Source organism: Mustelus asterias, chromosome 24 (assembly GCF_964213995.1).
Source record: "Mustelus asterias chromosome 24, sMusAst1.hap1.1, whole genome shotgun sequence".
Taxonomy (NCBI): Eukaryota; Metazoa; Chordata; class Chondrichthyes; order Carcharhiniformes; family Triakidae; genus Mustelus; species Mustelus asterias.
In genome coordinates, this window is record NC_135824.1 from 49,013,694 (window position 1) to 49,040,317 (window position 26,624).

At 47.8% G+C, this 26,624-nt stretch overlaps 1 protein-coding gene across 1 annotated transcript in view; it reads right to left on the bottom strand.

Moving 5' to 3' along the window:
- LOC144511375 (gremlin-1-like) overlaps positions 1-26,375 on the bottom strand; it is a 126,796-nt gene extending 100,421 nt beyond the window's left edge. The window contains exon 1 of the mRNA XM_078241672.1: positions 26,237-26,375. The gene's annotated coding sequence lies outside the window, so the exon portion shown is untranslated. The remainder of the gene's footprint in view (positions 1-26,236) is intronic.
- Positions 26,376-26,624: the final 249 nt, after the last annotated feature.

The following is a 26,624-nucleotide window of genomic DNA, read 5'->3' on the forward strand; positions in this document are numbered from 1 at the left end:
CAGCTGCTCCTCAAAGGCACCTATTCTACTCACCTCAACTCTTCCATGTGGCACAGAATTCCATATTTCCTGAGGGAGATTATGGCGTAAGGATCATCATAACACCAACTGAGTTTACTGAGTTAGCTCCACATCCACAAACCTTCACTCCCTCCACCACTGTGGCAGCAGTGTGTACCATCTACCAGATGCACTGTGGCAACTCACCAAGGCTCCTTCAACACCACCTTCCAAATCCAAGACCTTTGCCACCTGGAAGGACAAGGGCAGCAAATGCATGGGAACACCACCACACTAGTTCACCTCTAAGTCACATCCTGGGCGGGATTTGCCAGCCATGCTCGCACCGAAAATGGAAAATCCCACCCGAGGTCTACGGATCTCTCCATGGTCCGCCCCTTGCCCCTTGCCTTGAGAAGGTCCCATCACTGCCGCTGGGACAAAATCCTGGAACTCCCTCCCTAACAGCACTTTAGGTGTACCTACACCACAGGGACTGCTGCATTTCAAGGAGGCGGCTCACCACCACCTTCTCAAGGGGCAATTAGGGATGGGCAATAAATGCTGGCCTAGTCAGCGATGCTCACACAAAAAAAAGTCACACTTTTGTCTTAGTCATCAGTCTTCACAATTCAAATCAAAATATATAAAAATATTCATACACAAAAATAAACAAAAAGATTTAAAGTTAATAACAGTTCCTACTTTGTCATAGAATTCTATACAGCTGCTCCTCAAAGGCACCTATTCTACTCACCTCGACTCTTCCATGTAGCACAGAATTCCATATTTCCTGAGGGAGATTATGGCGTAAGGATAATCATAACACCAACTGAGTTTACTGAGTAGACTGCGACTATACTCATTGGAATTCAGAAGAATGAGGGGAGATCTTATAGAAACATATAAGATGATGAAGGGAATAGATAAGATGGAAGCAGGCAGGTTGTTTCCACTGGCGGGTGAAACTAGAACTAGGGGGCATAGCCTCAAAATAAGGGGAAGCAGATTTAGGACTGAGTTGAGAAGGAACGTCATCACCCAAAGGCTTGTGAATCTGTGGAATTCCCTGCCCAGTGAAGCAGTTGAGGCTACCTCATTGAATGTTTTTAAGGCAAGGCTTTTTGAACAGTAAAGGAATTAAGGGTTATGGTGAGCGGGCGGGTAAGTGGAGCTGAGTCCACAAAAAGATCAGCCATGATCTTATTGAATGGTGGAGCAGGCTCGAGGGGCCAGATGGTCTACTCCTGCTCCTAGTTCTTATGTTCTTATTCTCTGGGGACATGGGTTCAAATCTCACCATGGCAGCTGTTTTTTTTAATGTTTATTCACGGAACTTGTAGCAACCTGTAACTGTTTGGGTAAAATAGAATCATTGAAACAAAACCAACTATGGATAACCAGGCCAGAAATGCAAGCACAGCAAAGTGACATAAAAACTGACGTAGAAATTGGCCTAAGAGCAAGGTATGCTGGGGTGAGCTCAGTCCTGCCTGGAGACAGGCCCTTTCCAAGGTTCGAGATCAGACAATTGAAAACCGAAGGTGCATCAGGACACGTTAGCATATGTAAAAGGACAGTTCTACACTTCATGAGAAACAAATCACCAACGGAAAGAGGGCCAGACATACAGCTTTGAAACAAAAAGATTCGATGCATATTAGAAGCTGAAACTAGACATCTAGGTATGCAGCTAAGAGATCCTGTGTATGCTTCGCCCTGTTTGCGTTCAGTCTATACAAAGACTTCATCGATGCAAAGACTTCATTTTAAGATATTTCTGCCGATGCACTTACATTTAAATGCTAGACAGTAGGGGTTAACCAACTTGACTATATTTTAAAACTCAGAAGGCATGCTGAGTTAGCTAAAAAAAAGTTGACTGCATTCCTAAAGGGTACACAATGCAGGCAAAACAAACTTTTCATAATAGCAGCTGCAAGGACTGTTTTTGCAGACAGAGACAGCATGTGAAAAACACTCCCGGTAATGAGATAAGGATTGAAATATATTTTCGTTTCAGTAAATGTTTAGTTCAGTTCTGTTCTCAGATTTCGCTCATCTCAGTACATGTCTTTGTACAGGGCCTGACTGGGAAGCCAGTCTCCACATTCGCTCCCTTATCACTCTGTCATGTTGAAGTTTTGTTCAGTAAAAGAAAACCATTTCAAAACTCGTACCAAGTGCTGTCCCCTCGTCTATTTGGATGAATGCATGGGCCCTACAGCAGCACACAAGATACAAAGGGGTTCACCATTGAAACACATCAACAATGATGTGAAACTAATCAGACCAAAGCCCCGATAGGCTAAATCCTTGGAAGATTCCGGAAGGTAGCCAGACAGGTGTAAGAAACCAATGCTAGCAGCATTTCAGCTCTCCCCCAGAAGCGCGACGGGACACGGCAGCGACAAGAGCAGCTCGCCTCCAGACCAGAGAGAGACAGACTTGAGAGGTCAACGCACTGAGGGAATCAGGAGGATCCGGGGTGGTATACAAATTTCTAAATCATCAATTAGCCCCAGGGGGAGAGAGAATTGTTAACGCTGTAAAACGTAAGTCTTTTACTGTTTGAAATAAGATTGCAAATTCGTTATTTACTATTGGTTTGTGTGCGTTGTCCCGATATATGCAGAGGCGTTTGAGTGAAGTCCATCACACACAGTCCTCATTGGGCGAGTCCGCAAGATATTAGAAATACCCCGGACAACAGGACTTGCCCATCTCTGAGGGCATTTAAGAATCAACCACCTTGCTGCGGGCCTGGAGTCACATGTAGGCCAGACCAGGTGAGGACGGCATGTTTCCATGAGTGAAACAGGTGGTTTTTTATGACAATCGACAATGGTTTCATGGTCAAGATTAGGCTTTTTAATTCCAGATTTTTAATGAATTCAAATTTCAACATCTGCCGTGGTGGGATTTGAACTCGGGACCCCGGAGCATCATCCCGGGTCTCTACACATTACTAGTCCAGCCACAATACCACCACACCACTGCCTCCCAAATGGAATTTAACTTCCACTCATTTGCCAAAGGTTTAAAAGCCCATTGGCGACCAATAAAACTATCATTAATTATTGCAAAGACCCATCTGGTTCGCCAATTTCCCTTGAGGGAAGGAAATCTGCCGTCCTTACCCGGTCTGGCCTACATGTGACTCCAGAGCCACAGCAATGTGGTTGACTCTTAACTGCCCTCTGAAATGGCCGAGAGAGACATTCAGTTCAAAGGGTAATTAGGAATGGGTAATAAATGCTGGCCCAGCCAGCGACGCCCACATCCCATGAAAAAAAAATATTCTACCCACTCTCTGGGCAAAGAATTACCATTTCTTTTAGTCATTCTCGAACTAGCACAAGTCCAAAGATGGAATAATGAGGATTAAAAGGAGAAAGTGCTGGATAAATTCAGCAGGCCTGTAATAGGGCGGCACGGTGGCACAGTGGTTAGCTTTGCTGCCTCACAGCGCCAGGGACCCGGGTTCGATTCCCGGCTTGGGTCACTGTCTGTGTGGAGTCTGCACGTTCTCCCCGTGTCTGCATGGGTTTTTTCTGGGTGCTCCGGTTTCCTCCCACAGTCTGAAAGATGTGCTGGATACGTGCATTGGCCGTGCTAAATTGCCCCTTCGTGTCCCGGGATGTGTGGGTTAGAGGGATAAGCAGGGTAAATATATAGGGTTATGGGGATAAGGCCCAGGTGAGATTGGCCAAATGGCCTCTTTCTGCACTGTAGGGTTTCTATGATTCTATGATCACCTGGGGAGAGAGAACAAGAGTGGAAATTATGGGCAGAGTTTTCCGGTCGCACTCGCCCCGAGGTCGGATAATCCCACCCGAGGTCAATGGACCTTCGCATGGTCCATGTCCCGCCCGCTATAATTCCCATGGCAAGTAAGATGGGGAAATTCCCCATATGAGTCCAATATGACTCTTTTCCAGAACTCCGGTTCATATTGTCATATCAGACTTGAAGCGTTAACTATTTCTCTGCTTTTATTTCTTTATGTTTAGTGTCTAATCATTTGGAAGCTTTCTTCATTTACCAGTCCAAAGATGTGCAGGTTAGGGGGATTAGCCATGCCAAATTGCCCCTTAGTGTCCAAAGATGTGCAGGTTACGTGGATTGGCCATGCTAAATTGCCCCTTAGTGTCCAAAGATGTGCAGGTTAGGTGGATTGGCCATGATAAATTGCCCCTTAGTGTCCCAGGATGCGTAGATTAGAGGGGTTAGCGGGGTAAATATGTGGCGTTACAGGGATAGGGTCTGGGTGGGGCTGTGGTCGGTGAAGACTCAGTGGGCTGAATGGCCTCCTTCTGCACTGTAGAGATTCTATGATTCTATTTCTTAGACTCATACCCAGGCCCTATCCCCATAACCCCATGCATTAACCCTAGCTAGTCCTCCTGACAATAAGGGGCAATTTAGCATGGCCAATCCACCTAACCCGCACATCTTTGGACTGTGGGAGGAAACCAGAGCACCCGGAGGAAACCCACGGGGAGAACGTGCAAACTCCACACAAACAGTCATCCGAGGCCGGAATCGAACCTGGGTCCCTGTCGCTGTGAGGCAGCAGTGCTAACCACTGTGCCACCGTGCCGCCCTACCACTTGTGCCACTGAGCTGCCCTGGGAGGTCTTGCGACACAGTGGGGTTAGCATCCCTGCCTCTGAGCCAGAAGCTGCGGGTTTGAGTCCCACCCCAGGACTTGGAGGCCGAGGAAGGTGCGTTCATACCGTGGCCAAACAGGTTGAGTGTCAACGTATAAAACCCTCCCAAACAGGTCAATGGCTGGCAGTAAGAGCGGGAGAGACTTCTGGTCAGCCATGCTTGATGTGGAGTGGCACCCCCCTCAAGCTATAAGCCTCCTGGCAACAGACTAGCAACCTGTTCCGGGAATTCCGAGTTATGGAAACAGACAATAACTCTTTCTTGGTGCACCAGTAGATATGGGAAGGGAATTGGAATGGAAAATTCATTTTCACGAACTCAATTTTTCCGATAAAATACAAGCACGTAGTAGATCTGTGAGTTTTTTGGAATTATTGGCTCAGTCAAAGCCACACACACAAAGAATGGTGCTCTGGATAGATTTGTTGCCAGCGTTCTAATGCCTAGACGTCGGTCCCAATTCCCAAAATTGTTTTTTCCAGCGTTTCACACAGGAAGTATCTTGTTGCAGGGAAGTCTGGCCAAGTGCATCTTCTTTTGTCTGTCCCATTACATTATCCAGAAAATCTTGAAGAAAATATTGCTGCAGATTGCAAAAAAGCATCTTGACTGCTGCCCAGCCAATTCCCAGTTTTGAACAAAGAGCTGTAAATGGGGTTCCCGCAAGGCCCAGCAGGCAAACACACAGGCCATTGGCCAGTGAGTGCCTTCCCTGAACATCAGTGAAGATCCCAAACAGACTGGTAGATTTGGAAACAAATTTGAATTTTGGAGCAACTCTACAAATATCATTCTTCACTGGCGTAATCCCAGAACCTTTGATCTCCTCTGGCCATATTTTGCCCCTTCAGAATTCTACAGGGCCGACTCACCTCTGCTTTCTCAGGAGGCTAAGGAAATTTGCCATGTCCGCTACAAGTCACACCAATTTTTACAGATGCACCACAGAAAGCATTCTTCCTGGTTGTATCACAACTCCTGCCTTGTCCAAGTCTACAAGAAACTACGAAGGGTCGTGAATGTAGCCCAATCCATCACGCAAACCAGCCTCCCGTCCATTGACTCCGTCTACAATTCCCGCTGCCTCGGAAAAGCAGCCAGCATAATCAAGGACCCCACGCACCCCGGACATTCTCTGTTCCACCTTCTTCCATTGGAAAAAAGATACAAAAGTTTGAGGTCATGTACCAACTGACTCAAGAACAGCTTCTTCCCTCAAACTTTTGAATGGACCTTCTATATATTAAGTTGATCTTTCTCTACACCCTTGCTATGACTGTAACACTACATTCTGCACCCTCTCCTTTCCTTCTCTATGAACGGCATGTTTTGTCTGTATAGTGCGCAAGAAACAACACTCTACCTCAATACATGTGACAATAATAAATCAAATCAAAGTTTAAAGTCAGAAGGCTTAAATTAACACTGCAATGAAGTTACTGTGAAAATCCCCGAGTCGCCACGCTCCAGTGCCTGTTTGGGTACACTGAGGGAGAATTAGCAAGGTCAATGCACTTAGCCAGCATGTCTTTCGGACTGTGGGAGGAAACCGGAGAACCTGAAGGAAACCCACGCACACGCGGGGAGAATATGCAGACTCTGCACAGACAGTGACCCAAGCTGGGAATCGAACCCGGGTCCCTGGCACTGTCAGGCAGCAGTGCTAACCACTGTGCCACCATGTCGCCCTGCAATGTCACTTTCCCTTCACCCTTCACTGGTATTATCCCAGTACCTTTGATCGCTTCTGGCCTTACTTTGGCTTTTCAGAATTCTACGGGCCTTACTCCCGCCTAAATTCAGCTACTCTAACCAAGTTCTGCTGGTTTTTCTGTAGCCTCTTTAACATTACTGGTTCTATAGCTCCCTGATAGATTTTGGGATTTCCTCACTCTCTGTAACAGCAGCTGTTTGCTTATTCCCATCATTTTCCCCAGTGTCTGTGGACTGCTCTGGTCCCCCCAGATACAGGACTGCACTCCCAGCTAAGTCATTGTCCAACAATGTAGATGATGGACAAATCCTGTCCACCGTCTACAAGGCACAAGTCAGGTGTGTGATGGAATACTCTCCACTTGCCTGGATGGGTGCAGCTCCAACAACACTCAAGAAGCTCGACACCATCCAGGGCAAAGCAGCCCCGCTTGATTGGCACCCCATCCACAAACATTCACTCCCTCCACCACCGATGCTCAGTAGCAGCAGTGTGTACTATCTACAAGATGCACTGCAGTAACTCACCAAGCCTCCTTAGACAACACCTTCCAAACCCATGACCACTTCCATCTAGAAGGACAAGGGCAGCAGATACATGGGAACCCCACCACCTGGAAGTTTCCCTCCAAGCCACTCACCATCCTGACTTGGAAATATATCGGCCATTCCTTCGCAGTCGCTGGGTCTAAATCCTGTAACTCCCTCCTTAACAGCATTTTGGGTCAACCCACACACCATGGACTGCAGCGTTTCAAGAAGGCAGCTCACCACCACCTTCTCAAGGGCAATGGTGGCGGCACGATGGCAAAGTGGTTAGCACTGCTGCCTCACAGTGCCAGGGACACGGGTCCGATTCCCGGCTTGGGTCACTGTCCGTGTGGAGTCTGCACGTTCTCCCCATGTCTGCGTAGGTTTCCTTTGGGTGCTCCGGTTTCCTCCCACAGTCCGAAAGATGTGCAGGTTAGGTGGATTGGCCATGTTAAATTGATCCTAGTGTCAGGGGGATTAGCAGGGTAAATATGTGGGGTAATGGGAATAGGGCCTGGGTGGGATTGTGGTTGGTGCAGACCCGATGGGCCGAATGGCCTGCTTCTGCACGGTAGGGATTCTATGATTCTATGAACTAGGGATGGGCAATAAATGCTGGTCCAGCCAGAGACACCCATGTCCTATGAATGACTAAAAGAAAAGGTCTCCATTCCACACACCTCACCCTAACAGTGGCCAACTCGGAATGATCCCAACGCTCACTACCCCAGTGACCAACTTGCTCTGGGGATAAATCTTAATTGGGAAACTTCGAGCAGTTGCCAGTAAGCCCTTTAACCAACACTGTCTCTGCTCTCAGGTGGCACCTTAGCTACAAGAGTTGGGAGACAGCCAGTGTCCCAAAGGATAGTTATTGCTTTTCTCCGGTCCTGCGATACACAAACATTCCGGCCTGGTCGCCCATGGTTACAAATGAGCTCAGGTTCAATACCTGCCTGGGTACAGGTACTGTCCTGACTGGAGTGCCCCCACAGTGGTTAGCACTGCTGCCTCATAGCACTAGGGACCAGGGTTCGATTCCCGGCCTGGGTGACTGTCTGTGTGGAGTCGGCACGTTCTCCCCGTGTCTGCGTGGGTTTCCTCCCACAGTCCGAAAGATGTGCTGGTTAGGTGTATTGGCTGTGCTAAAGTATCCCTCAGTGTACCCGAACAGGCGCCGGAGTGTGGCGACTAGGGGATTTTCACAGTCACTTCATTGCAGTGTTAGTGTAAGTCTACTTGTGACTCATAAATAAACTAAAAAAAAATTAAACCCTGTTGGTTTCCTGTCATGTCAGCACTTTCCTTTAATGTGCCCACACTGAAATACACAGGGTGGACTGCTGACAGTTCATCCAAGGATCTTTCTTTTAAGAGTGGGAGACTATTTGCATTTCCTTCCCTGCTTTCATTTAGGCGGCACAGTTAGCACTGCTGCCTCACAGTGCCAGGGACCCGGGTTAAATTCCAACCTCAGGTGACTGTGTGGAGTTCGTACGTTCTCCCCGTGTCTGTGTGGGTTTCCTCCGGGTGTTCCGGTTTCCTCCCACAATCCAAATGTGCGGGTTAGGTGGATTGGCCATGCTAAATTGCCCCTTAGTGTCAGGGGGATTAGCAGGGTGAATATGTGGGGTTATGAGAATAGGGGCTGGGTGGGATTGTGGTCGGTGCAGACTTGATGGTTGAATAGCCTCCTGCACCATAGGGATTCTATGATTTTATCTGGGGCTTGTCGCTATTTCATTTACCTCCACCCTATCTCTCTGTAGCTTGTAGGAGTAACTAAAGCTGTGTTTTTTCAAGAGTTGTGAGATAATTCATGGTCGTCAGTTATGATAGCTCTGCTTCTGGTTTTGGAAGCTCTTTAAAAGAGTTGTAGGGTTGCGCGAGAAGCAGTTTTTGAAGTCTTCCAACAAAATTATTACCCTTAATAAGTGGTTAGCACTGCTGCCTCACAGCGTCAGGGACCCAGGTTCGATTCCTGGCCTGGGTGACTGTCTGTGTGGAGTCGGCACGTTCTCCCCGTGTCTGCATAGGTTTCCTCCCACATCTGAAAGACGTGGTGGTTAGGGTGCATTGGCCGCGCTAAATTCTCCCTCAGTGTACCCGAACAGGCGCCGGAGTGTGGCAACTAGGGGATTTTCACTGTAGCTTCATCGCAGTGTTAATGTAAGCCTACTGACACTAATAAATAAAGTTAAATTTATCTTTGGACTGTGGGAGGAAACCGGAGCACCCGGAGGAAACGCACGCAGACACGGGGAGAACATGCAAACCCGACACAGAGAGACCGGAATTGAACCCGGGTCCCTGGCGCTGTGAGGCAGCAGTGCTAACCACTGTGCTACCATGCCGCCCAACCTAACCTTTTGTGAGGCACCTTCTTGAATGCCTTTGGAAGTCCAAATACAACATATCCCTCTTCGTCAAACTTGCACACTAGTCAAGAAGACTTTAAGAAAGCGAAACTTGTTTCTAATCCAGTGATAGTTGAATTAATGTTGACTGTCTCTAACAGGTAAAGAACAAAGAATGAAGAACAAAGAGCAGTACAGCACAGGAACAGGCCCTTCGGCCCTCCAAGTCTGCACCAATCATGATGCCTGCCTAAACTAAAACCGTATGTACTTACGGAGTTCGTATCCTTCCATTCCCATCCTATTCATCTATTCATCTAGATGCCCCTTAAATGCCGCGATCGTACCCACTCCCACCACCTCCCCGGGCAGCGCGTTCCAGACATTCACCACCCCCTGTGTAACAAGCTTGCCTCGCACATCTCCTCTAAACTTTTCCCCACGCACCTTAAACCTATGTCCCCGAGTACTTGACTTTTCTACCCTAGGAAAGAGCATCTGACTATCCACTCTGTCCATGCCACTCATCATCTTTTAAACCTCTCTCAGGTCATCCCTCAACTTCCGTCATTCCAGTGAGAACAAACCAAGTTTATCCAACCTCTCCTCATAGCTAATACCCTCCATACCGGGCAACATCCTGGTAAACCTCTTGTGAACGCTCTCCAAAGCATCCACAACCTTCTGGTAGTGTGGCGACCAGAATTGTACACAATATTCTAAATTAGTCCTAACTAAGGTTCTGTACAGCTGCAGCATGACCTGTGAATTTTTAAACCCAATGCCCTGACTGATGAAGGCAAGCGTGCCGTATGCCTCCTTGACTACCTTATCTACCTGTGTTGCCACTTTCAGTGATAGGTGGACATGTACGCCCAGATCTCTCCGCCTGTCAATAGTCCTAAGGGTTCTACCATTTACGGTATAATTCCTACATTTTTTGCCCTTCCAAAATGCATTACCTCACACTTGTCCACATTAAACTCCATCTGTGATTTCTCTGCCCAAGTCTCCAACTGGTCTATATCTGGCTGTATCCTCCGTCAATCCTCTTCTCTATAACTCCACCAACTTTTGTGTAGTTTGCGAACTTACTAATCAGACCAGCTACATTTTCCTTCAAATCATTTATATATACTACAAACAACAAAGGTCCCAGAACTGATCCCTGTGGAACACCGCTAGTCACAGCCTTCCATTCAGAAAAGCACCCCTCTACTGCTACCCTCTGTCTTCTATGGCCAAGCCAGTTCTGTATCCATCTTGCCAGCTCTCCTCTGATCCTGTGTGACTTCACCTTTCATACCAGTCTACCATGAGGTACCTTGTCAAAGGCTTTATTGAAGTTCATGTATACAACATCCACTGCCTTTCCCTCATCTATCATCTTTGTTACTTCCTCGAAAAACTCGATCAAGTTAGTGAAGCACGACCTTCCCTTCACAAAACCATGCTGTCTGTCACTAGTAAGTCCATTTGTTTCCAATGTGAGTAAATCCTGTCCCTAAGAATCTTTTCCAATGATTTCCCTACCACTGACGTAAGGCTCACTGGCCTATAATTTCCTGGATTATCCCTGCTACCCTTCTTAAACAATGGAACAACATTGGCTATCCTCCAGTCCTCTGGGATTTCACCTGCAGTCAATGAGGATCCAAAGATTTCTGACAAGGCCCCAGCAATTTCCGCCCTTGCCTCCCTCAGTAAGGGCCGGATTTCTCCGGCCTTTCACGCCGGCGAGATTCTCCAGTCCCGCCGGCAGTGCACCCCCACCCACAGGTTTCCCTGGCGTGGAGTGAGGTCAATGGAAATTGGACAGCGCTGGCAAACAAATCACCACCTCCCACCAGCGGGAAGCACGGGACTGGGAGGCCAGAGAATCTTGCTCAAGCTCCTTCAACCTACCCTAGTTCCCTATCCCATAGCACTTGAAATTCTTCCTCTGGCTGGAGGCTCACATCTGCTGTTCATTCCTGGGGTTCTCTCTTCTCCTTTTCCATCCGGGATTCTCTTTAGCTCTCTTTTCTCCCTTGACTGAAACTCTTAACTCGAGCCTTCACTCTTCTAGGCAGATTTTGGCGGTGTTAGCTTGGCGAGGTTCAGGTTCTGTATCTTCTGCCTATTCCAAATCTGCTATGAAGCCAACTTCTTCAGCCAATATTTGAGGTGGCACAGTGGTTAGCACTGCTGCCTCACGGCACCAGGGACCTGGGTTCGATTCCCGGCTTGGGTGACGTCTATGAGTTTGCACGTTCTCCCCGTGTCTGCGTGGGTTTCCTCCAGGTGCTCCAGTTTCCTCCCACAGTCCAAAGATGTGTGGGTTAGGCGAATTGGCCATGCTAAATTGCCCCTTAGTGTCAGGGGGTCTAGCTAGCTAAATGTATGGGATTATAGAGATAGCGCCAGGGTGGGATTGTGGTCGGTGCAGACTCGATGGTCGAGTAGCCTCCTTCTACACTGCAGGATTCTATGATTTGTAATGCCTCAGGATTTCCATACTTTATGAAGTATATTAAGTTCTAAGGTTTAATTATGACTTTGAGCCATTACATGGTTCGGGATGCTAATCTAGCCCAAGCTAAGTCCTCCTATTGTATGAATACTTTTACATCAAAGTCAGCCATCTGACTTTCTATTGTTCGTATTCACAAAACTTATTGCTGTGATCCCTTGTGTTTTGTTTTGTTTGAACAGTTTTGGCTATGTCACTTCTCCCCTTCCACTTCCAATTTCACTTTAAAGACAGATTAGGCTGGTTCGCTCAAATGGGTAAGTCCTGGATGCATCCCCGATTCTGAATGCATCTGCTCTCTTACTGTCTATAACTGCATGGACAATTTTTACAGATGCACCATAGAAAGCATCCTTTCCGGATGTATCACAGCTTGGTATGGCTCCTGCTCTGTCCAAGACCGCAAGAAACTACAAAGAGTTGTGAATGTAGCCCAGTCCATCACACAAACCAGACTCCCATCCATTGACTCTGTCTACACTTCCCGCTGCCAGTATCCAGCATAATGAAGGACCCCACGCACCCCGGACATTCTCTCTTCCACTTCCATCAGGAAGAAGATGCAATAGTCTGAGATCACGTACCAACCGACTCAAGAACAGCTTCTTCCCTGCTGCTGTCAGACTTTTGAATGGACCTGTCTTATATTAAGCTGATCTTTCTTTACACCCTAGCTATGACTGTAACATTATATTCTGCACCCTCCCCTTTCCTTCTCTCCTATGTACTCAATGAACAATATGTTTTGGCTGTATAGTGTGCAAGAAACAATACTGTATCCCAATCCATGTGGTAATAGTAAATCAAATCAAATCAAATCAAATCAAAAGAGGTCTGTGTGTTTCCTTACTCTTGGAGGGTGTATTAAAATTAAAATTAATAATTCAGCAGCAAGCTTTCATGAATTTAAAAATAAAGACGATCATTTATTTTCACACGCTTATCCAAGGTATTGCAAGGACACACTCTCAGTCTCTTGTACATTCCCACAAAGATTGGATCCAGAAAAAGATTGTGCACTTTTATAGATTACAGTTAATTTAGACACTGAGGTATGATTTTCAGACTCTCACATGGCGGGTCTATGGTTTATTGAATGGGTTTGTTGATTTCAAGTTGAAGTGAGGGTCCTGTAAAGTGAAGGGGTTCACTGCAAGTTGTAAGGTTTCTTATAGTTGAATATCTAGGAGGTTGGCTTTTGGAGAACATTGGAACATGGAACAGGTTAAGTACATTGGCTGCTTGATGACTTGCAGCTAGTTTCGGAGTGCGGTTCTCAGAGTAGCTGACGGCTGACGGCTCTGATGGATTTGCTGTGTCCTGGGTTGATAATGGTGCAGTCCCTGAAACCATCCAGTCTAGTTTGGATGGGGGAGACAGTCATGGTGTAATGGGATGTTGACAGCGGTTCCATATAATCCATAGAATCCTACAGTGCAGAAGGAGGCCATTCGGCCCATCGAGTCTGCGCCGACCACAATCCCACCCAGGCTCTATCTCCATAACCCATGCATTTACCCTGCTAGTCCCACTGACACTAAGGGGCAATTTAGCATGGCCAATCAACCTAACCTGCACCGCTTTGGACTGTGGGAGGAAACTGGAGCACCCGGAGGAAACCCAGGCAGACACGGGGAGAATGTGCAAATTCCACACAGACAGTGACCCAAGCCAGGAATCAAACCTGCATCCCTGTGCTGTGAGGCAGCAGTGCTAACCCACTGTTGAGTTTTGATCTTCCCTGATATGAAACATGGCGACAAGCTTCTTTTTGCATTGGCCCATCCTTAAAGAATGAGGTGTTTGAATTCCACAAATGGCTGTGAGATAGCCTCACCTGTGTCCATATTTAATGATGTAATCACTGGACATTTGATAGTCTCTCCAGTCCAAATGTCCAAAGTCACATGACTTATGGCAGCCATCTTAACAGCTTGCTCCCATCCAAATATTTAAAGGGATTGACTGAAAGTTCATGGCATGACATGCGTTTACAGGACATAATAGCAGTATTTGACATTGTGTTAAAGAAGGCGGTGAACCGACAGTGGGAGGTTTGAAGGAGGTGAGGGAGAAGTGGAAGTGGCTTATGGAGGGAATTCCAGAGCTAAAGGCCTGGAAACCTGAAGGCATGCATGCCACTAATAGAGAGAAGAAAATTGGGAGGGCCAGAATTGGTGGAACGTAGAGTTCTCAGAGAATATGGGTCCGATTTTACCATCGGATTGCCCCCGTTTTTGGCGCTCCAGCTTCTGAGGAGGTAAGTCCAGAGCTTCCGGCGGCTCTCTGACTCAGATCAGCGGTAGTAGGGGGGGGGGGGTTAGTGGAGGGAGGTGGGTCAGATGGCTCTCTGGTGGGGGGGAGGGAGGCAGGTCTGATCGCTCTGTGATGGGGGGAGGAGGGACGGGGCAGGGCGCTTAGAAAAATCATCATGCGATCAGGCAGAGTCAATGTGGTTTTGTGAAAGAGACATCATTTGTTCGAATTATTTGAGGAAGTAACAAGTAAGGTGAATAAAGAGGAACCTGTAGATGGATTTCCATAACTTATTTGATAAGGTATCATTTCAAAGGTTACATTATAATAGCTTGCAATGTAATGGGTAGCATATTAGCGTGGTAGAAAGGATTGGCTAGCTCACAGGAGGCAAAGAGTAAAGGTAAAGGGGTCATTTTTGGGTTGCCAAACTGTAACCAATGGAGAGTGACAGCGATCAATGTCAATGACTCAGATGGAGGGCGAAATATAAAGGGGGCGGGATTCTCCGGCTCACCTCAAAACCGGAGAATCCCGCCCGAGGTCAATGACCTTTGCATGGTCTATCACCCCACCCACTACCAGTCCTGTGGCGGGCGCAGATTCCGGCCATGTTTGTGAACTTTGCCAATATCATAAAGACAGATAGGAGAGTAAGTTAGAATCATCGAATCCCTACAGTGCAGAAGGAGGCCATTTGGCCCATCCAGTCTGCACTGACCGCAATCCCACCCAAGCCCTATTCCCGTAACCCCACATATTTACCTTGCTAATCCCCCTGACACTAAGGGGTAATTCAGCACATCTAATCCACCTAACCCGCACATCTTTGGACTGTGGGAGGAAACCGCAGCACCCGGAGGAAACCCACGCAGACACCGAGGGGGAGGGTGGGGGCGGAACGTGCAGACTCCGCACAGACAGTCACCCAAGACGGGAATCGAACCCGGGTCCCTGGCGCTGTGAGGCAGCAATGCTGACCACTGTGCCACCGTGCCGCCCTGGCAAAGTTGTGAAGAGGACACAAGGGGCGGGATTTTCCAGCTGTGCTTGCCCAAGTCTGGAAAATCCCGCCCAAAGTCAATGGACCTTTGCATGGTCAGTGTCCCACTCACTATGATTCCTGTGGGGGGGCTGGGGGCGGGGCGGGGGGGCGGGGAGGCGGGGGGGATTTCTCTGCCCAAGGAGTCTGCAAAGGGATATTGATAGATGGAGCAGGCAGAAAATTAACAGATGGAGCATAATATGGGAAAAGGTGAATGCTTACACTTTAGCAGGAAGAATAGAAATGCAGTGTATTATTTAAATAGAGAGAGATTTCAGAACTCTGACGTACAGAGGGATCTGGGTGTCCTGGTACATAGAATCATAAAAAGGAATCTGCAAGTGATTAGGAAGGCAAATGGAATATTCTTTTTTATTCATTTGTGGGACATGGGCATCGCTGGCTGGGCCAACATTTATTGCCCATCCCTAGTTGCTCATGGAGGGCAGTTGAGAGTCAACCACATTGCTGTGGCTCTGGAGTCACATGTAGGCCAGACCAAGTAATGATGGCAGATTTCCTTCCCAGAAGGACATTGGTGAACAGGATGTGTTTTTTTCCGACAATCGACAATGGTTTCATGGTCATCTGTAGATTCTTAATTCCAGATTATTTTTTATTGAATTCAAATTCCACCATCTGCCGTGGCGGGATTCGAACCTGGGTCCCCAGAACATTAGCTGAGTTTCTGGATTCATGAACTAGCGATAACACCACTGGGCCATTGTCTCTAAAGTAGACAATGGAGTTTGCACATTCTCCCCGTGTCTGCGTGGGTTTCCTCCGGGTGCTCCGGTTTCCTCCCACAGTCCAAAGATGTGTGGGTTAGGTTGATTGGCCATGGTAAATTGACCCTAGTGTCAGGGAATATCAGGGTAAATGTGTGGGGTTACAGGGATAGGGCCTGGGTGGTGTGGTGGCCGGTACAAACTTGATGGGCTGAATGGCCTCCTTCTGTACTGTAGGGATCCTATAGTTCTATGATTCTAGAGATGGGTGGGATCTTTCGGTTCCGCTCGCCCCAAGGCCGGAATATCCCACCCGAGGCCAACGGATCTTTGCATGGTTTGTATCCTGTCCGCTACGATTCCTGTGCTGGGCAGGATGGGAAAATTTCATCCAATGTTTCCAAAGTGGACACTGCAACCAATTTACTCACAGAAAGCTCCTACAAACAGCAGAATGAGGGCGGATTTGATTTTGGTGATGTTTGTTGAGGCAGCTACTTGGAAATGCAGAGATCTTGTGGCGCAGCGGGTAGCATTCCTATCCGTGGGTTGGTAGCTCTGGGTTCAAGTGCCACTTCAGGACTGGATGGCCATGGAAGGTGTGTCCACAGCATTGGCAAACAGCTGGAATATAGGCCTGTGAATCTTTCCAATATGCCCGATGGCAGGCATTAAGGGTGGGAGAGTTTCCTGGTCAACGACACTGCAGAAGGCAATGGCAAACCATTGCCGCACTTTGCCAAGCGTAATCATGGACCAATCCTGGGAGTCTATGGTTGCCATAGCCACTCAGTTCAAGGACAACTGGGGATGGGTGATAAATGGCGACGCCCATGTCCCATGAATGAATAAAACAACATTTCAGCAAGTTGTTTCCCTCTTTAGAGGGAAGTGGTGGCCTCATGGTATTATCAGCAAGCTATTCATCCAGAAACTCAACTAATGTTTCTGGGGACCTGGGTTCGAATCCCTCCACGGCAGATGGTGGAATTTGAATTCGCTAAAAAATATCTGGAATTAAAAATCTACCGATGACCATGAAACCATTGTCCATTGATGGAAAAACCCATCTGGTTCACTAATGTCCTTCAGGGAAGGAAGTCTGCTGTCCTTACCTGGTCTGGCCTACATGTGACTCCAGAGCCACAGCAATGTGGTTGACTCTCAACTGCCCTCGGGCAATTAGGGATGGGCAATAAATGCTGGCCCAGCCAGCGATGCCCACGTCCTACGAATGAATTTTTAAAAAGGTGGGATTTTCCAGCCATGCTCGCCCCCAAACTGGAAAATCCCGCCCAAGGTCAATGAATCTGTGCATGGTCCCTCCCGCCCCCATGGTGGGTGCGACGGGAAAATTCCCCCAAAGGGTGGGATCTTGAGTCCGCACTTTACGTCCAACACAAAACATAGGATCCATATCAGAGTTCCCTTCCTGACAGCACCGTGGGTGTTTCAATTCCCAAACCTAGTTTGGAAATTGGCACCACTTGACATCACACCCACAAACATCCACTCCCTCCACCACTGGCATTCAGTAGCAGCAGTGTGTACCATCTACAAGATGCAGTGCAGCAATTCATCAAAGATCCTTAGACAGCACCTTCCAAACCCACAACCACCTCCATCTAGAAGGACAAAGGCAGCGGATACATGGGAACAACACCACCTGCAAGTTCCCCTCCAAGCCACTAACCATGCTGACTTGGAAATATATCGGCCGTCCCTTTGCAGTCGCTGGGTCAAAATCCTGGAATTCCCTCCCTAACGGCATTGTGGGTCAACCCACAGCAGCGGTTCAAGAAGGCAGCTCACCACCACCTTCTCAAGGGCAACTAGGGATGGGCAATAAATGCTGGCCAGCCAGTGACGCCCATGTCCCAAGAATGAATAAAAGTAAATAGGGCGGCACGCTGGCACAGTGGCTAGCGCTGCTGCCTCATGGCGCCAGGGACCCGAGTTTGATTCCCAGCTTTGGTCACTGTCTGTGCGGAGTCTGCACATTCTCCCCGTGTCTGCGTGGGTTTCCTCCGGGTGCTCCGGTTTCCTCCCACACTCCAAAGATGTGCGGGTTAGGTTGATTGGCCATGCTAAATTGACCCTTAGTGTCAGGGGACAATGCCTCTGGCCATGCTAGTCTGAAAACGCCTGATCTCGGAAGCTAAGTGGGGGGTTAGCAGGGTAAATATATGGGGTTACGGGAATAGGGCCTGGGTGGGATTGTGGTCGGTACAGACTTGATGGGCCGAATGGCCTCCATCTGCACTGTAGGGATTCTATGATTCTGGAATCCTCACAATGTTTGCCTTGTTAGTGTTTAAAGTTTAGTGCCATAAATGCAAAGGTTGAGCAGACCAATGGTAGAAGCTAAATTTAACATCACAGTCCAAATATCACTTTAATAATTATCTTCAAATTCGCCATTCCAGAGAGTAATCAGTTAACCGCACGGTGGGCTAACTTCACGGGTGTCGTAAATCCAATCAGTGACAGATAATCAATGGAATGAGATTACCAAATTGGCAAAAAAAATACTGGGAATAGCAGCTGCTCTGTCATCACCTGAAACATGTTTGATCTGATGAAGGGTCCACACACACGCACACACGCACACACTCACACACGCACACACTCACACACGCACACACTCACAGACACACTCTCACACACACACACACACACTCACAGACACACTCTCACACACACACACGCACACACTCACACACGCACACACTCACACACGCACACACTCACAGACACACTCTCACACACACACACACACACTCACAGACACACTCTCACACACACACACACACACTCACAGACACACTCTCACACACACACTCTCACACACACACACTCACAGACACACTCACACACTCACAGACACACTCTCACACACACACACACACACTCACAGACACACTCTCACACACACACACACACACTCACAGACACACTCTCACACACACACACGCACACACTCACACACGCACACACTCACACACGCACACACTCACAGACACACTCTCACACACACACACACACACTCACAGACACACTCTCACACACACACACACACACTCACAGACACACTCTCACACACACACTCTCACACACACACACTCACAGACACACTCACACACTCACAGACACACTCTCACACACACACACACACACTCACAGACACACTCTCACACACACACACACACACTCACAGACACACTCTCACACACACACACACACACTCACTCACAGACACACTCTCACACACACACACACTCACAGACACACTCTCTCACACACACACACACACACACTCACAGACACACTCTCACACACACACACTCACTCACAGACACACTCTCTCACACACACACACTCACTCACAGACACACTCTCACTCACAGACACACTCTCACACACACACACTCACTCACAGACACACTCTCACACACACTCTCACTCACACTCACAGACACACTCTCACACACACACGTTCACTCACACTCACAGACACACTCTCACACACACACGCTCACTCACACTCACAGACACACTCTCACACACACACTCTCACTCACACTCACAGACACACTCTCACACACACACGCTCATTCACACTCACAGACACACTCTCACACACACACACTCACTCACACTCACACTCTCACACACACACTCACTCACTCACACTCACACACACATTCTCACACTCACACACTCACACACACTCACACACTCACTCACTCACTCACTCATACTCACACATATTCTCACACTCACACATTCTCTCACACACACTCACACACTCACTCATACTCACACACACATTCTCACACTCACACTCACTCACACTCACACACACACACTCACTCACACTCACACACACACACTCACTCACTCACACTCACACACACACACACACACACACACACATACACGGACACACACACACACACACACACACACACACCCAGAATATGTTCCCACTTATTCAATATTAAAGGGCCTGTTTCTACATTCCCAGCATTTTTGTCCCTGTATCAGATTCCTGGGATTTTTTTGATTTGTGTTAAAATCTCTTTCCGATACAAATGTTATGGAATGTGATCAGCTTGTCCACATTTCCCAGGCAGGTGTCATCTGCCCCACGCACTGTTTGAAGTTTAAAGTGTATTTATTAGTGTCACAAGTAGGCTGACATTAACACTGCAGTGAAGTTACTGTGAAAATCCACTAGTTGCCACACTCCGGCGCCTGTTCGAGTACACTGAGGGAGAATTTAGCACGGCCAATACACCCTAACCAGCACGTCTTTCAGAGGAAACCAGAGCACCCAGAGGAAACCCACGCAGACACGGGGAGAACGTGCAAACTCCACACAGACAGTGACCCAAACCGGGAATCGAACCCTGGTCCCCGGTGCTGTGAGGCAGCAGTGCTAACCACTGTGCCACTGTGCAACACTGGGGCTAATGTCGAATGCTTTGGTGTCTCCGATTAGCATTAGGCGGCATGGTGACTCACAGCGCCAGGGACCCAGGTTCGATTCCCAGCTTGGGTCACTGTCTGTGCACAGTCTGCACATTCTCCCCATGTCTGCGTGGGTTTCCTCCGGGTGCTCCGGTTTCCTCTGAAAGACGTGCTGGTTAGGTGCATTGGCCGTGCTAAATTCTCCCTCAGTGTACCCGAACAGGCGCCGGAGTGTGGCGACTAGGGGATTTTCACAGTAACTTCATTGCAGTGTTAATGTAAGCCTACTTGTAACACTAATAAATAAACTTTAACTTGCACAGTGATCTTAACTGAGATCACTTGTAAAACACAGAGCACGATGTGGGGATTACATTTCCTGTTTTTGGGGCATTAGTGGGAGGACAGGCGTATGAAGGTCAGTGTCCTTGAAGGGACGGCACGGTGGCACAGTGATTAGCACTGCTGCCTCACAGCGCCAGGGACCTGGGTTCAATTCCCGTCTTGGGTCACTGTTTGTGTGGAGTCTGCACATTCTCCCCATGTCTGCGTGGGTTTCCTCCGGGTGCTCCGGTTTCCTCCCACAGTCCAAAGATGAATGGGTTAGCTGGATTGGCCATGATAAATTTCCCCTTAGTGTCAGGGCGATTAATAGGGTAAATACTTGGGGTTGCGGGGATAGGGCTTGGGTGGGATTGTTGTCGGTGTAGACTCGATGGGCCAAATGGCCTCCTTCTGCCCTGTAGGGATTCTATGGTTTTTATGATTTCTAGGTGCCAAGAACACCAGCCGTGATCCTCTGAAACCAACTTTACTGGGCCGACCCTGTGTTTAGGATATCCCAACTGCCTTCACTCAAGTCAGGAAGGTTCCGGAACAAGAGGAAGCGCTTCAAAGACACCCTGAAGACTCACCTCAAGTAATGCAACCTGGACGTCAATATCTGGGAGACACTTGCTCAGAAGAGACCTACTTGGAGGAACTTACTGATCGAAGGGACACAGATCTTGGAGAACATCTGATGGCAAGAGGAGGTTTGGAAAAGGAGTTGGAGAAAGGAATGCCAGCGATCCCGAGACCAAGGACCCAACCCACTTCCCAGAAAGACCTGGCAAGTGTGTGTGGTCGGAGATACGGCTCCTGGATTGGGCTCATCAGCCACGCAAGGACCCATGGAAGCCACGAGAAGTGACACGGAGTTTCTCAGGTGGGCAAACGCACTCATTAGCGAGTGATTGCCGAAGAAGAAGGAAAAAGGGCAATGAGTTATCTGCTTAAAGGAGGCATTCTCCCTTGGGGCGGGAGTGGTGGGGGGGATATTCATATTTCAGGTCTGATTTTGCCACGTTCATGACTTTCCTGTTACAGCCTTCCAACCCCCTCCTGGACAGACAGGAGGACACTCACATTCGCATCTCAGCCAAAGGACTCTGACAAAGCAACACCACCCCAGCACCGTTCTGGAGAGTTGCCCCTCTTGAAGTAAGGCATTTCCCCTTTTAATTAGTCATTGGCTGATTTTTATCCCCTCCCCCTCGGGACAGTTTAATGCTGTTTCCACTTGCTACGATGCAATGTACAGTAAGGTTTAAAATAATCACCTCCTCCTGGCCTCCCCACTCCCAACAACATGGAAACATAGAAACTAGAAGCAGGAGTAGGCCATTCGGCCCATCGAGCCTGCTCTGGCATTCATTTTGATCATGGCTGATCATCGAATTCAACATCCTGATCCCCCCCCTCTTCCCCCCCCATATCCCTTGATCCCTTTAGCCCCAAGAGATATATCTAATTTCTTCTTGAAATCACAATGTTTTGGCCTCAACTACTTTTTGTAGTTAAGTTTTATTTATTAGTCACTGGTAGGCTTACATTAACACTGCAATGAAGTTACTGTGAAAATCTCCTGTTCGGGTACGCTGAGGGAGAATTTGTCATGGCCAATGCACCTAACTGGCTCGTCTTTCGGACTGTGGGAAGAAACTGGAGCACCCGGAGGAAACCCACGCAGACGCGGGGAGAACATGCAGAGTCTGCAAAGACAGCGACCCAAGCTGGGAATCGAACCCGGGTCCCCAGTTCTGTGAGGCAGCCCCTAAGGTGGTAGCGAATTCCACACATTCGCCACTCTCTGGGTGAAGAAATTTCTCCTCACCTCACTCCTAAAAGGTTTACCCCTTATCCTCAAACTGTGACCCCTAGTTCTGGATTCCCCTACTGTTGGGAACATTCTTTCTGAATCTGTCTAACCCTGTTAGAATTTTATAAGTTTCTATGAGATCCCCTCTCACTCTTCTAAACTCCAGTGGATATAATCCTAACCTTAGTCTCTCCCCATGTGACAGACCTGCCATCCCAGGAATCAGCCTGGTAAACCTTCGCTGCGCTCCCTCCATAGCAAGAACATCCTTCCTCAGTTAAGGACACCAAAACAAACACGATACTCCAGGCGTGGCCTCACCAACCCCCTAAAATGCACCGTGGTTGAGTCTTAATGCCCTCAGGGATGGGCACTAAATGCTGGCCCAGCCAGCGATGCCCACATCACATGAACAAAATTAAAAAAATAAACAAGCTCCCGCCAACCATCTCCATCACTGCTGCTCTCAAATCAAAGGAACAGCCGATAGCAATGGTCAAACATCCACAGTACCATTTCCTATGACTGCAGAGTCCAGGAACAATGGGGCATGAACTTTGCACCTTTCAGAGCACAATTAATCAAAGAATCATAGAATCCCTACAGTGCAGAAGGAGGCCATTCGGCCCTTCGAGTCTGCACCGACCACGATCCCATCCAGGCCCCATTCCCACGACCACACATATTTACCCTGCTAATTCCCCTCACACTAGGGTCGATTTTAGCATGGCCAATCAACCTCTTTGGACTTTGGGAGGAAACCGGAGCACCTGGAGGAAACCCCCGCAGACACGGGGTGAACGTGCAGACTCCCCACAGACAGTGACCCAAGCTGGGAATCGAACCCGGGTCCCTGGCGCTGAGAGGCAGCGGCGCTAACCACTCTGCCACTCAATTAAAAATAACGATTTAAGTTCACATTAAGTTTCTTTTAGTTTGATGAACACCTGTTGGATTCTTTTTCTTGATGCCCTCGTTAAAGGGACACTTGCAGTCCTGACTTTGGAAATTCCCAGTGCCGGACCTATGACCCAATTACAACTGACACAATCCAATCACAGCAACTATCAGAGGAATAGGAGGAGGCCATTCAACCCCTCAGGCTCATTCAATCCAATCATGGCTGAGCTGTAACTTATCTCCAGCTATCCATCTTCTGAAACCCCGAACCGCCCAATGGAGAAGCATTAATCACAGTTTTGAAATGTTCCGTTCATCCTGTGCTTTTTGAGGGGTCCCAGGTTCCCCGTACTTTGTGTGAGGGAGCATTTCCAAACACAATCCCCAAATGGTTGACCTCAACTTTAAAGTTATCCTCCCTTATTCCCCCATCACTGAGATTTGGATTCTCTCGAACCAGCTTAATTTGTCCTTTCTGAACCTCTTAAGAATCCTTACAATGCAAAAGGAGGCCATTTGGCCCATCAAATCTGCAGCGATTCTCTGATAGAGTATCTTACCCAGGCCCTCTCCTCCACCTTATCCCCGTAAACCTTCACTTTTACAATGGCCAATCCACCTAACCTGAACATCTTTGGATTCTAAGGGGTAATATAGCATGGCCAATCCACGGAACCTGCACATCTTTGGACACTAAGGGACCATTTAGCATGGCCAATCCACCTAACTTATACATCTTTGGACACTAAGGAGCAATTTAACCTGGGCAATCCACCTAACCTGCACATCTTTGAGCACTAAATGGTGAAATTGAGTGGTCAATCCACCTAACTTGCACATCTTTAGACTCTAAAGGATAATATAGCATGGCCAATCCACCTAACCTACACAACTTTGGAAACTAAAGGGCAATTTAGCATGGCCAATCCACCTAACCTGCACATCTTTGGACACTAAGGGGCAATTTAGCATGGCAATCCGCCTAACGTATATATCTTTGGACTCTAAGCAGTAATATAGAGTGGTCAATCCATGTAACCTGCAAATATTTAGACTCCAAGGGGTAATATAGCATGGTCAATCCACCTAACCTACACATCTTTGGATTGTGGGAGGAAACCGGAGCACCCGGAGGAAACCCATGCAGACACACAGTGATCTCCCCCATCAAATCCTTTAATCGCCTCAAACACAATTAGAACATCCCTTAATCTTCGAGACTCATGGCCATTTATCTGGACTTTAGCGCCGCGGTACATGGAATGGAGTCCTCAGGAATGGTATACAAAGAGTAACCAGAGAGTACTGCACCCACAAATGCTGCACTCTAACACAGAAACATAGAAACATGGAAGATAGGAGCAGGAGGAGGACATTCGGCCCTTCGAGCCTGCTCCGCCATTCATCACGATCATGGCTGATCATCCAACTCAATAGCCTAATCCTGCTTTCTCCCCATAACCTTTGACCCCGTTCGCCCCAAGTGCTATATCCAGCCGCCTCTTGAACACGTTCAATGTTTTGGCATCAACTACTTCCTGTGGTAATGAATTCCATAGGCTCACCAGTCCTTGGGTGAAAAAATGTCTCCTAATATCCACTCTAAATGGTCTAACCCTGAATCCTCAGACTGTGTTCTGGACACGCACCATCGGGAACATCCTCCCTGCGTCTACCCTGTCTAGTCCTGTTAGAAGTTTATAAGCCACCATGAGATCCCTCCCCCCCCCCCCCCCTCATTCGTCTGAACTCCAGAGAAAACAATCCTAACCTAGTCAATCTCTCCTCATACATCAGTCCCACCATTCCCGGAATCAGCCTGGTAAACCTTCGCCCCTTAGTGTCCAAAGATGTGCAGGCTAGGTGGATTGGTCATGCAATATTACCCCTACATTGCCCCTTGAGAGCAAGAACATCCTTCCTCAGAAAAGGTGACCAGACAACACGTTGGGAGGAGTAGGCAGATAAAGCAAACACAATGAGTGGAGAGAGAGAGGGCAAAGGGGAGGCAAGAGATGTGAAAATACGGTCAGGAGAAGGATGGACAGATAAACAGTAGATAAGAGCGGGAAAGAGAAAGTGAGGAAGACAGGAGTAATTAGAAAGAGGGATCCCAGGGCAAGAGAGAAATGGAAAGGGGCAACTTTATAAATTTAGAAGCAATTGAAGTTTAAAGTGTATTTATTAGTGTCACAAGTAGGCTTACATTAACACTGATGTGGAGATGCCGGTGTTGGATTGGGGTGGGCACAATAAGAAGTCTCACAACACCAGGTAAAAGTCCAACAGGTTTATTTGGTATCACCAGCTTTCCGAGCGCCGTTCCTTCATCAGGTGAGTCACTGCCATAAACTTACTATTAGCAAGAGACTGAGCCAGACAGAGACTGAGTTAACCACCACTGCTGATTAAATATCCTTGCATTTAATCCCCTCCACGCACTACCTGGACAACATTGATCCCTGCCGGGGTACAGACTACCACAGCTGCCCAGAGACCCAAACCCCAAAGAAAGTGCAAAGAATTTCAGATTTGGGATGCACATTCCCTTGCTGCAAAATTCACTTTTAAACGAGTCAGCAGGCTTTTAAAAAAAAATTAAGACTTGCCAGGAACCAAATAAAGTCAGTAGATGCGAGTCACACACACACACAGTTCTCGGAAACAAAACTCTGTTGAAAATTCCAGCAACTCATTCGGAAAATGTATGATTAAGATTGGCACATAGAAATTGGGCAGATGTAATTTATACAAAAAGACTTATGTCTAATGCTGACGGAATAAGTGGTGATTGGAAACTCTATATAATCAATTATTCACCAGCTTTTGATTCATGTCTTTTAAATAAAAGAATTGTTAATAATAGGAGTGGAAGTCACTTGATAAAGTTACAGTAAGAAATCTCACCTGCTAATGGTCAGGACAGCTTGTAATCCGATGTTGTCGCTGGGTTAGATTTGCCGATCCTGCCCTGTGTGTATATGTGTCTGTGTGTGTGTGTGTGTATATGAGTGTGTATGTGCAAGAGTCTAGTCCTCGGCACAGCAACAATCCTTCAAGGCTGCCACCCAGCCTTCTCCTCCCCTTCCCAGTGTCTGATTTCACCACCCACTTACAGCGAGAAGTTCCTTCCTCCACATTCAGCACATCACCTGTTAAGTAACCACTCCGTGCATTTTAGCACAGTTCACTCCACACACACACACACAATATATTCAGGCATCCGCCAGTGGATCCCAGTACTGTACAGCTTTCTCAGTTCGCACTCTCAGGGAATTGCCAAGGCTGTGGCTCA